The following is an 11167-nucleotide window of genomic DNA, read 5'->3' on the forward strand; positions in this document are numbered from 1 at the left end:
TAAAAAAACAAGCCATATTTTCTTGGCTAGCTTGCCAATTTTTGAGAGTCAAATCGGTTGGCCCACGGGCTCAATCTATTTTCCTAACTTTACATTTTCTAAAAGGGTTGAAGTTAAAAAATATAATATATTTTTTAATATTTTAAACTATAATTAATATGTTTTTTAAAAGTGCCATTAATAAATGAACCACGTTATATTTATTTTTAAATGAAAAACTCTATTAAATAAAAGTAAATATAAAAAGATGATATTAATTTGAAAGAAATTAACTAATTCATTAGAGTGTGTTATTTGGTAAAAAAATGCCTTATATTTTATAATAGTAAAAGTATAATATGATAACTTTTATTAGCAAGATAACTCAAAAATAACAGTCAATGGTAAACAAAAATAAAAGGTTAGTGATGTTTAATTTTAAACTTTTAAATATGAGAGAATTCTTTGTAGTTACCTCTAAATTCAAGAAAATTTTGTATATTTTAACCAAAGAAAATTAGCAGAGAACTGGCTTAGTTATTTTTCATTATTTTTAGTTCGTCATCTTGACTTTCTTATCACCCTCAAAATTATTTAAATGATCCAAACTAATCGCTACTATTTTTTTCCCTTAAAATCCAATTTAAGGTGAGTCATACCACCGATATCCTCTATCCCACAAATTAAGTAGGTGAATGCATGTAACGCGCACCATCCTCAAAAGGAAAAACTCATTCCATTACGGGATAACTATTCATGGCTTTCATTTTCAACCCCATAAATTATTGAACTAACATTTCACTGTGCAAACCATATATAGCATTTATTTATCTTTTTTATAATAAAAAGCTTGTGTGAATTGAGTTCCATGAACTTATTAAGACTAGAGCATGCATTCAATCTCAACAAGAATTTATACAAATATTTACAAATCACCCATGTTCAACAAGGTCCTCAAATCGATTAGCAGCAAGATTTGATCCTGAGACCTTACAAATTATAAGTCAAATCTTTAATAACAGGATCAATGTTTGTTAGCAACCATATTTAGCATTTAGCATATGTACCATGCCACAGATTATATTGCCTTCTTGCCTATAAGGTGGTGAGAACAGAATTTGATAGCGAGTCTTTTTTTGTGAATTTTTATAGTTTTTTTATGTAATTTTTTGTAATTTTATATACTTTCTTATCAATTAACAATTAAATTTGATTCTTATTAATAATAGGACAACATCAGGGACTCTATTATTGAGTGACATTGCACCGTTCTTAAAAGTTAAAAAGGATTGCACCAAAAATTAAATTTAAAGTCATGGTTGCATCTTTATTAATTTTCTTTGGCTAAAATCTATAAAAACTCTCTTGAATTGTATTATGCACAATTGTTGGATTGCACCAAAAATTAATTTAAGGTTTTATACGTTTTTTTATTAATTTTCTTTGGCAAAAATTTAAAGAACTCTCTTAAATTTTATTGTGCACACGTGTTTTTTGTGCAAGTATTTTACCCCTCTTAAATTTTATTACATGCGGCCACTTATTCTGATAAAAATTCAAATCTTAATTCATTAAATTGTGAGAGAATAATCTCTTAACGTGTAAACCATAAGACAAGCTAGATATATAACTATTTTAGTTTTCGTTTTATTATGTTAAGTTGTTTATAATTTATATAAACATTAAATGGTGAGTTGATAAAACATTTGCATCAGTTCTTAGAGGAAGCAAGATGGAGGAAAAGATGAAGAACTCGAAAATTACATACAAAAAGGGAATTTCCTGACATTCGGAAAGTACATTATTATGAGGAGAATGATAGAGAAGTCCCAATAAAATCAATTAATTTAACATAGGTTTCAAATTTCAAATTTTAAAAATTTACAAGTTCATCTCTCAATTTTATAATTTTATAAGATAAAATTTTAATATGATTGAATAATAAATAAATTTATTTTTTTGTTAAAATTTAGAACACAAATTGTAAATTTAATAAAATAAAATTACAAAATTAAAAGTTAAACTTATAAATTTATAAAGTTTTGGACTCTGAGACTTAAATTAAATTAACTTATCTGTTTGAGATATCTTTACCATTCTCCCAATTATTATGCATATATAGACCGACCACTGTGGGACCACACCACAAACATAATTCCAAAGCTATGCATTTTGTTTCAGGCTTGTTAGCTCAAATGCGTATTTCCTGTTCCCATCGTATTTTATCAAATGTTGCTTTCATAGTATTTTAAGTGTCAGTTTAGTCATTTTCCATGCAAGCATTTAAAGTGTTAGTCACTTTAAAGTAAGAGCGTGTGTACATTAGAGCAAGAGGCAAGAGGCTCTTTTCATTTTTATGATAATGGAGGCAAGAGGCGCTCTTTATTAGCCCTCCATTAACGATAAGAGGAAAATAGTGAGGTGAAAAAAATTAAAAGAAAAATATTGGAAAAAATATATTTTATTGATATTTATTATTATTTTTTTACATTTTTTGAATAATAATTATGAATATTTTTTGGTATTTCAATTTTTTGAATTTTATTAAAAAATTTCAATTCAATTTTTTCAACTTTATAAGTTTATATTAGGTAAAAATAATTGATAATTGTTATAATTAAAAAATTTAAAAAATATTACTTTAAATCTTAAAATTTTTTTATAATAAATACATTTTAAATCACGATGAATATGTTTGTTGGTGATTAATAAAATTATTTTCACATTTTTTTAAAAAATACTATTAGGTTAGGTTGGGCTTAACCCGACCTAATGCCCAACTACTACATTGGCCAGGTACTAGTTTAGGATGAAGCTCGGGTTGTTTGTACTTGTTGGTCAATATTTTTTAGGACATTATTAATCATGATTTTATTCAATTTTCTTTCATTTTAATTTCAACGGCCCATATAGGTCCAAAATTTTCAATAATTAGTTCTTTTTTGTGATTTTTTTCTTATTTTCTATAATTTTTATATCATTTTTTTGTAATTTTTTGATCAACTAATACTCAAAATTAATTTTTATTGAAAATAGTGACAACATTGCTTGCATTGCTTTTAAAAATTAAAAGGGAATACTGCATCAAAAATAAGTTAAAAGTCCAAGACACTAATCCTGTCACCATAGATCCGGTCTCGGTGACAGTCAGCCATTCCCATCATCATCGTCAGTCCGATCTTGATGGAAGTCTGTAGCCTAATCATCGTCAGTTCGATCTCAGTCAAAGTTGATCATTCGGTCCACATCATCGCCATCAATCCAGTCCTAGTGGACATCCACGACCCAGTCCCTATCATCGCTGTCAATCATGTTTCAATCGAAGTTGGTCGTCCGGTTGATCGCCATTGGTTTAGTTTTGATGAAAGTCGACCATCTTGTCTTTGTCGTTGTCATTGGTCTGATTCTTGTGGAAGTCAGTCATCCAATCCCAGTCAACGTGGTGGCTTATTTCTGTCAACTTCAGCGGTTCGGTCTAATTACCTTTGGTAGGTCAAACAAACCTTCATAGATTTAGGTCAAATTACAAAAGAAATAAGTTTGGATTTAAAATAATAGAGATTTAAAAAGAATTTTAAATTACAAAAAAATTGAGGTAGAACTTGAATTTGGATTTGAGTCATATCAAACTCTATACATTTTTAATTATCCAAATAATAAGTTTGACTCAAATCCAAATTCAAATCCATATATATATATATATATATATATATATTCAAACATAACATAAAGGTCAGAGACACTAGTAAACTTAGGCCCCATATGATATGACTGAATAATTTTTGATGGAATTGGAATCAAAATTAAAATTGAAATCAGAATTAAAATTGGAATAGAATTAGATTTTAAAAATATGTTTGGTATATTAGAAAAAATAGATGAAATCCTTGTATTATTTTTGTTTGGTATGTAAGACATGAAAATAAAATTATACTTAAAAGATAAAAATACCCCTAAAAATTAAAATCAAAATTAAAATGTATTAATATTATGATTTAATTTCTCATATACTATTTAATATACAAATGAAATATTATATAGATGATGGATATTAAAAATAAGTAAAATATTTTTAAAAGAAATATTATAAATATATAAATTATATATATAAAAATTTGAATTGTCTGAGTTGGGCATTTTGAATTGGGTATTTACACACACACACATATAAATGAAAGCACGAGTTGAGCATTTTTAATTGTTCACTGTGCGACTGTCTGCATGCTCAATTCTTTCGGTATTAATCACAAATAAGTAAGGGCACAGTTGTCTTCTCTATTTTTATATAAGGATAAAATTGTCATCAAAAAATAAAATTCCATAAAATTGCTCCAATTCCATAGCTCCCATCAAAGAATTCAATTCAACTTTTTTTGCTTGAATCAAGATTTTTGAGAATTTAAATTCACATGTACCAAACATCATTGTTTTATGATTTCAGCTTCAATTCCTTTTCCATGCTTGTGATTCCACTCGACAAACACAGCCCTATAGTTTAAAGGTGAAATTACCTTTTGATCCAAGAAATATTCATATAAAATTTGAATAGGATATATTGAATCTATTTATTATTATTATTATTATTATTATTATATTATTATTATTATTATTATTCTAAATTATTAATATGTAAAAAATTTAGTTTTTAGTTTTAGTATAATTATATAATTTATGAAAAAAATTATATTTTGTGCTTGATTATTTTTAGATTTTATTTTTTAAATAGCATGCATCTTTAATTTATTACTTTTTTCTTTCTAACAATATTAAAAGTTATTTGAATTACGCATTTTTGTTAAATGATACATAAATGATATGATACAGAAGTGGGGTCTTTTCACTTCCTTTTTCTCCATTTCCCTCCACTTCCTCCATCTCCACTATTCATTAATTTTTTTCATTTAAAAAAATTGTTTAATAAAAAAATTTGAATGGTGAGAATGGGGGAAGTGGAGAGAAATGGAGGAAAAAAAATGGAGGGACCCGATACACGGAGCCATACAAGAATTTCTGTCCATGTACACGGAAGTGAAGAAAGAGCGTCCACATGAGTGTGTGTATGAGACTCTTTAACGCAGTAAGAAGGTAATAATGCACATTAATCTGCTTCAGCTTGTAAAATTGGAGAAATTCTTAGGTGTCTTGGGAGTATCAGCTAATCTATACACTGTCCAGCCATTTTGCATCAACTCATCTTAATGTAATCCTCATTGTCTTTCTCTTCTATGACTTCCCCGCCACTGACTCCTGCCGCTCATGCACATATGAGCCGTTCAGATTAATCTAAGCAGTCCTGATTTGAAGTTTTAAATTTTTATTTTATATTTATTGAAATAAAAATTATAAAAAATTTGAATAAATTTGCTAATCACTAATCTAGACAATCAAAATTTATCATAGATGATTTAATTTTAACATTAAAATATTTTATAATTTATAAACTGTTTATACATATTTACTTTCAACAGTTTAGGCTTAACTCAAAGTTCATATTATGAGGTTATCTATATTCTTAGTATTGTATTATCAAAACAAGAATTTATAAAACTAGAAAAATAATATTAAATCTGTAGTATTCAAAATAAATTTGCACAGTGAATTTATAGACATCCTTGCTAATTTTAAGACCTCATTTCCATCGATAATCCATTCCTGATTTTCTGTGTGTGAGAGACTGTCTCTGTCATATATTAAAGTATTGAACTTTTCTTCCATGCAATACGGACCAAAGCTAAGTCTATACTCTATCAGATACGTATCGCTGCTCGTCTTCGTGACGTTTAAGTTTCTTCTGAAAATGGATGTGTGGGAGATTAAAGAAGAAGGATTTCCTGAGGTGGAAAGGAAGTAGCTGCTTTTATGAGGTGTGTGTCTATATATGAACACGGAGAGTACAGGAACCGCTTTAGGAAAGGCATTGATATAAGCTAAGGTATAATAGAATATCATCTTTAATCGGAACGTCCTTGTGGACTGCAACTTATTCCCAGGAAATTTCCGCCAACCATCCTTAATTTGCTCACATTCATAATCTATTGAGTTTTGTTTGTGTTTTAGAATCGGAAATAATGATCGAACAAGGTTCTCCAAGCCTTTCTCTCCCACTACAAATACCGCTTCATACCAACCAAGCTTATCACCTTCATCACCTTCCTTCTTCCTTCCTCTGCAACTCAACAAAGCTTTTATAGTTACAGCATAACATATCAATTTAATCACGACCAAAAAAATTACGAGAAATAATTAGCAACGGCAAAAAATATAAGCAATACTAGAATTAAAACGTTTTGATGTGCTTGATTTTTGAAGGAGGGGAGGGTCCCACATGGAGGGTGCAGGCTCAAATATGGTAGACCTGATCCACCTGATATTGTTCTCTCCTCCTATAAATATGTAATCACCTTCTTCATTTCTTCATACCCCAGCTTCCTCCTTTTTCTCCTCCTCCTCCTACTGAGCTACCCCTTTAGCTTTACATGACTCTGTTCCTTTTCTTCTTTCTTTGGTGCTTTTTCAGTTCTTCTTTCTCTGTCCAGCCACATGATGTTCTTCCTTTTCATTGTGCTGATGACGAGGGCTTCGTTCATGGCACAAGGGTTCCAAATTTATCAACCTTCTATCTATCTGTCAAAGCAAATTTCTCTCGAGATCTCGGATCTCATCATAGGTACGCCATTGGATCTACCTTCTGGAACAAGTCTGGACCTTTTCTCATATATTCTCGTCTCTCCTAATAACTTTGCTTCTCTGCTCTTGCTTTTTCACAGAAGCACTGATCTGTCAGAGCTTTTAGTTAATGGGTTTTGAATTTGGTTCTTTTTTTTTTTTTTGGTGAAGCTAATGTTGCGCGTGAGAAGCTAGCAGTGGTGGGTTTCAGTACGAAGCTTGCAGTCGTTCTATGATCCTAATTTTCTTAATACAATGGTTCTATGATCCTAATGAAGGTACAGTTGCTAGGACATGCTCTAGTTTTCTTGCTGAGAGATTGCGAGATTTGCTGCTCAATGAATCGCTACTGACCTGTTTCTCTTAATAATGGCCATGCAGGCATCAAGAACCATTATTGTATTTGAAAGAAGAATGTGAATAATGGAAGTGAAGGTAGAGTTCGAAGAAGGGGGTTCATGGGAGAAATAATAATCGAAGATGTAAAAGTCGGATGCAACACAAGTATTTCCATGGCTTCTCTGGGATGTTCAGTGACATATTACTTGGCTTCTACAGCTAAGTCCATGTTTCCTGGTTTTGCTTCTCAGTTTGGAGTTCTCTGGCTGTTGCCACTTTGATATCCTTGACTCTGCAACTTCCATGGTGGTCTGTGCCGTTCAGTGTAATATCAATAGTAGGAATCATTAAGGTGGCACTTTTAAAATGGAGCCAAAAACTTTTTTTTTTTTTCAATTTTAAACACTTAATTTTTACCTAAGTCATGAATCAAGTCAATAGAGTCATTATTAGAGAGGAAGTGGAGCCTATATCTAATTAAAAATGTTCATTTCATTTTTATAACTTGCGAAGAAAATAAAAAATATACACGTTTTTAAGATTCTTACCATCAATGTTTGCACTCAAAAGATCACTAAAATTTTCAAATTTAAACTCAATGTATTGCTAAAATCAAAGTGTATATTATCATGCCCGGATCTTCACTTTCCCAAAGACAGAAGATCAAAAAATGTTAAAAAAAAAAACGAGAGAGTCACCATCAAAGTTTTTAAAAAAACATTGAAAAATTATATAATAAAAAATGATGGTCTAAAAAAAAGGTTCAATTGATTATAGGTAAGGAAAGTGTTAGCCACTTCACGACACTCATTCATAAGAACAGTTATCACGAAACAAAATAAAAAAATTATTTATTTACAAATGAGGACTTGATCTAGAATCAAAGCTTAAGACTACATATTTTGTAATGAGGATCAAAGTCCATATAGTTTGAAAGTATTATTATTTAAGTTTTTTAATTCTTTTAATTAATTTCTTTTATAAAGAGATTGATATTTTGGGTTGTATTATTTTTTATAAAAATGTGTTCCTTAAAAATACCTTTGGATAAGAAGAAAATGACCAATGCTGAAACTTGAGGTGATTTAGTATCACTCACAGTCCACTGGTTGATATTTTTATGTGCACACAGTAATTTAGTATTATTCATGACAAATCCTAAAGGAATTTTCAAAATAAATAATTTAATTGTGAAATCCTAATATAAAAATTTGATACCTATAATGGCTTAATGTGATTCATGGCATCTTGTTGATATTTTAAAGGATCCACAATAATTTAGCATCACTCATGACATAACATAAAATATGCTAAAATTATTATTATTAATTGTAATAATGCACAAGAGAGGAAAATTTAACCAATATTGAAACCTGTAATGATTTAATATTACTCATAGTTCACTGGTTGATGCTCTAAGTGCACGCAGTAATTTAGTATCACTTGTGGCAAACCCTAAAAGAATTTTTCACAGTAAATAGTTTAATTATTTTAATGCAAAATTTCATATATGCAATGACTCAGTGTCACTCACAGTATATCATTTGATGTTTCTAATGATCCACAATAATTTAGTATCACTTATAAATCCTAAAAACATATCGATAAATTTAATATTTTCAGAATTTTTTGTCACTTGATATTAGCAGTGATTTAATATCACCCACTTCATTAGCGCATCAAATATTCATGATGATTTAGTACCAATTATGGTTACCCTTTTTAAAAAAAGAATATATATATATATATATATATAAAGATTAGAATAATATTTTATCAAGAAGAATATGTAATAAGTTGTAAATAACATTATCCCCACAACTTTTAACAAAATAATAAATAAAAAAAAGGAAGAATCAACGTCAAGACAGTATGCAACGTCTTCTTATATATAAATTGATGATGATGATTATAAGAGCTTATGTGCCGTGTCATTTTAGGACAAACTCACAGCAAAGATCAATTATATTGATAAACAAACAAACGAAAAGAGGGGGGGGGGGGACAAAGAAAGAACAAACAATGAAGAATCATTTTGAATCTGAACCAAGAATGTGTACAGGAAATATAAGGCTTTAAAATACGAGGCGCCAACACCAGTGACAAGAATAGATAGGTGAAGTTTAAGATTAAGAATTCCCTAAATCACTAGTTGTCAGCATATAGAGAAAAGGATTCAACATGACTTTATATTGACTCAAGAAAGCTTTTTGTTTTACCAATTCACCACCTAAAGCCACAACAATAACGAAGAATAAAATCAGTCACCTTCAAAACTTTGCTTGTGCCTTTTGCTGTCTCTTTCTAAATTTCCTCTCCCAATTTTTCCGTCCCTCTCTTCTTCTTTGCTATCTCTTTTATGGGTATCAATTCTAATTTGTTTTTTTTTTGTTTTTCTTGATGACAAAATCAAGCATATCAAGGCAAATTTTATTTTGACTTTTCTTCTTTATTTCTGATTTTCAAATTTCCATTAAGGACATTTAATTTGACAAAAACAAAAAATGAGGGGATTTGGGGGTCAATAAAAAAGGAAAAAATCTTTTAAAGTTATGAAGATATTATTTTATTAATTGTTTTTTATAAAACCTATTTTTCCTTATTTATTTAATGTACTTAATTTTATTGTGATTTTTATTTATTTTCAATTTACATTTGAAAGCCTGAATAAAATACGGTGTTTATATATATATATATATATATATATATAATCTTTATACTCAAGGTCAAGTTACTTCTTTACAATTAAATCAAAATATGTGAATTTTTTATATAAGTATTATTTATTTTATAACAAACTCTTGTTATTAATATTATTATTAGCACATTAAAGACTATTAGCTTTGATTTGACAAGATAAAATATAATAAGTAAAATTTTTTGGCCAGAAAATATATCATCTATATTAAGTATTTAAGTTTTACGTTTTAATTATGAGGTGAAAAGAGAAAGAGTTTTTTATTCTATTTATAAGGTATATTATTTATTTTTTTATAATTTTATTTCTTTTACTCCCAATATTAGCAAAAGAAAGTATATTAATAAAGTACATATATTTAATAAGAGTAAAATTAAAAATTTATTAAAATTTTAAAGGAGAATTAACAAGTTTTAAAAAAATTTAATTCTAATAAAACAAGTTATAAGTGATTTATAAATAATACCATATCAAATGCTTTAACTAAATATTGGTTCATAGATAGGCATTGAGCAAAAAAAATAGAGCTAGCAATTCGAGCGAAAGAGGCTTGTTTGAGATTTTATAATTTGAAAATAATAAAATATAACAATATTAATATCTTTATTTTTTAAATAAATATATATATATATATTGTCATGTACTCAAATATATAGTCTATGAATATAAAATAAGTTACAAAAGAAATAATTAATTAATATTTAATATTTTTTAAAAAAAAATCTAAACTTCTATTCAGATATTCAAACCAAGCCTAAACTCGATTGGGGCTTAGCTCGAATTTTTTAAGCAATAGGCCGCCTAAGGTCCAAACATAAAAAATTATACAATTATTTCAATTCAATGGTAAATTTTTTAAAGCTTATTCAAGCTGACCCATCAAATGTGATGTCCATCTTAACATTACCAAAACACATCATGCAACACTATCATGATAATAAAGATTAAGTAAATCCTTATTTTAAGTCATCATGATAATCAAGGGTTAAATTTCAAAAGTAATGAAAATTATAATCCGAAAAAAAAATCTTTTTAAAAAGTGTTTAAGCTCAAACTAAAGTTTAAAATATCATAAAAGAAGTTGCAAAAGCATGGCAAAAGAAATCATCACAATCATACGTCAAATGAGAACAATTTAGACAATGTCCAAAATTGCTCCATTCGCTATGGCGAATGGCATAAGGGGGGAAGTCCACTCGTTGTGACTTGCACCATGGCGTACACACCTTACATCGCTACGCACCCTTACTATTACGACAACACTTTAGGATTAATTTTTGGAGCGCGTATTTTCTCCATTTGATATTCAATTTGAGCGATTCAAGTATTCACACATAGTTAATTGAGTCACCTAACTATAGGCATCGGTTTCACCATAAAATACTTTACCATTTAGAAATTGAACACCCAAATGCAAAAAGACACCTTTTTCATTTCAAAACATACCCAAAGTTGTTCAAAGCCCCAAACCAAATGCCAATAAAC

At 28.6% G+C, this 11167-nt stretch overlaps 1 long non-coding RNA gene across 1 annotated transcript; it reads left to right on the top strand.

Moving 5' to 3' along the window:
* The first annotated feature begins 6418 nt into the window (after positions 1–6418).
* Positions 6419–7444, top strand: LOC129321593 (uncharacterized). Its single transcript, XR_008596040.1, has 3 exons — positions 6419–6646; positions 6817–6923; positions 7027–7444. It is a non-coding gene; the product is annotated as an uncharacterized LOC129321593 (long non-coding RNA).
* The last annotated feature ends 3723 nt before the right edge of the window (positions 7445–11167 follow it).

Source organism: Prosopis cineraria, unplaced genomic scaffold (assembly GCF_029017545.1).
Source record: "Prosopis cineraria cultivar Desert tree isolate PC_DT_omini unplaced genomic scaffold, ASM2901754v1 PC10, whole genome shotgun sequence".
NCBI lineage: Eukaryota > Viridiplantae > Streptophyta > Magnoliopsida > Fabales > Fabaceae > Prosopis > Prosopis cineraria.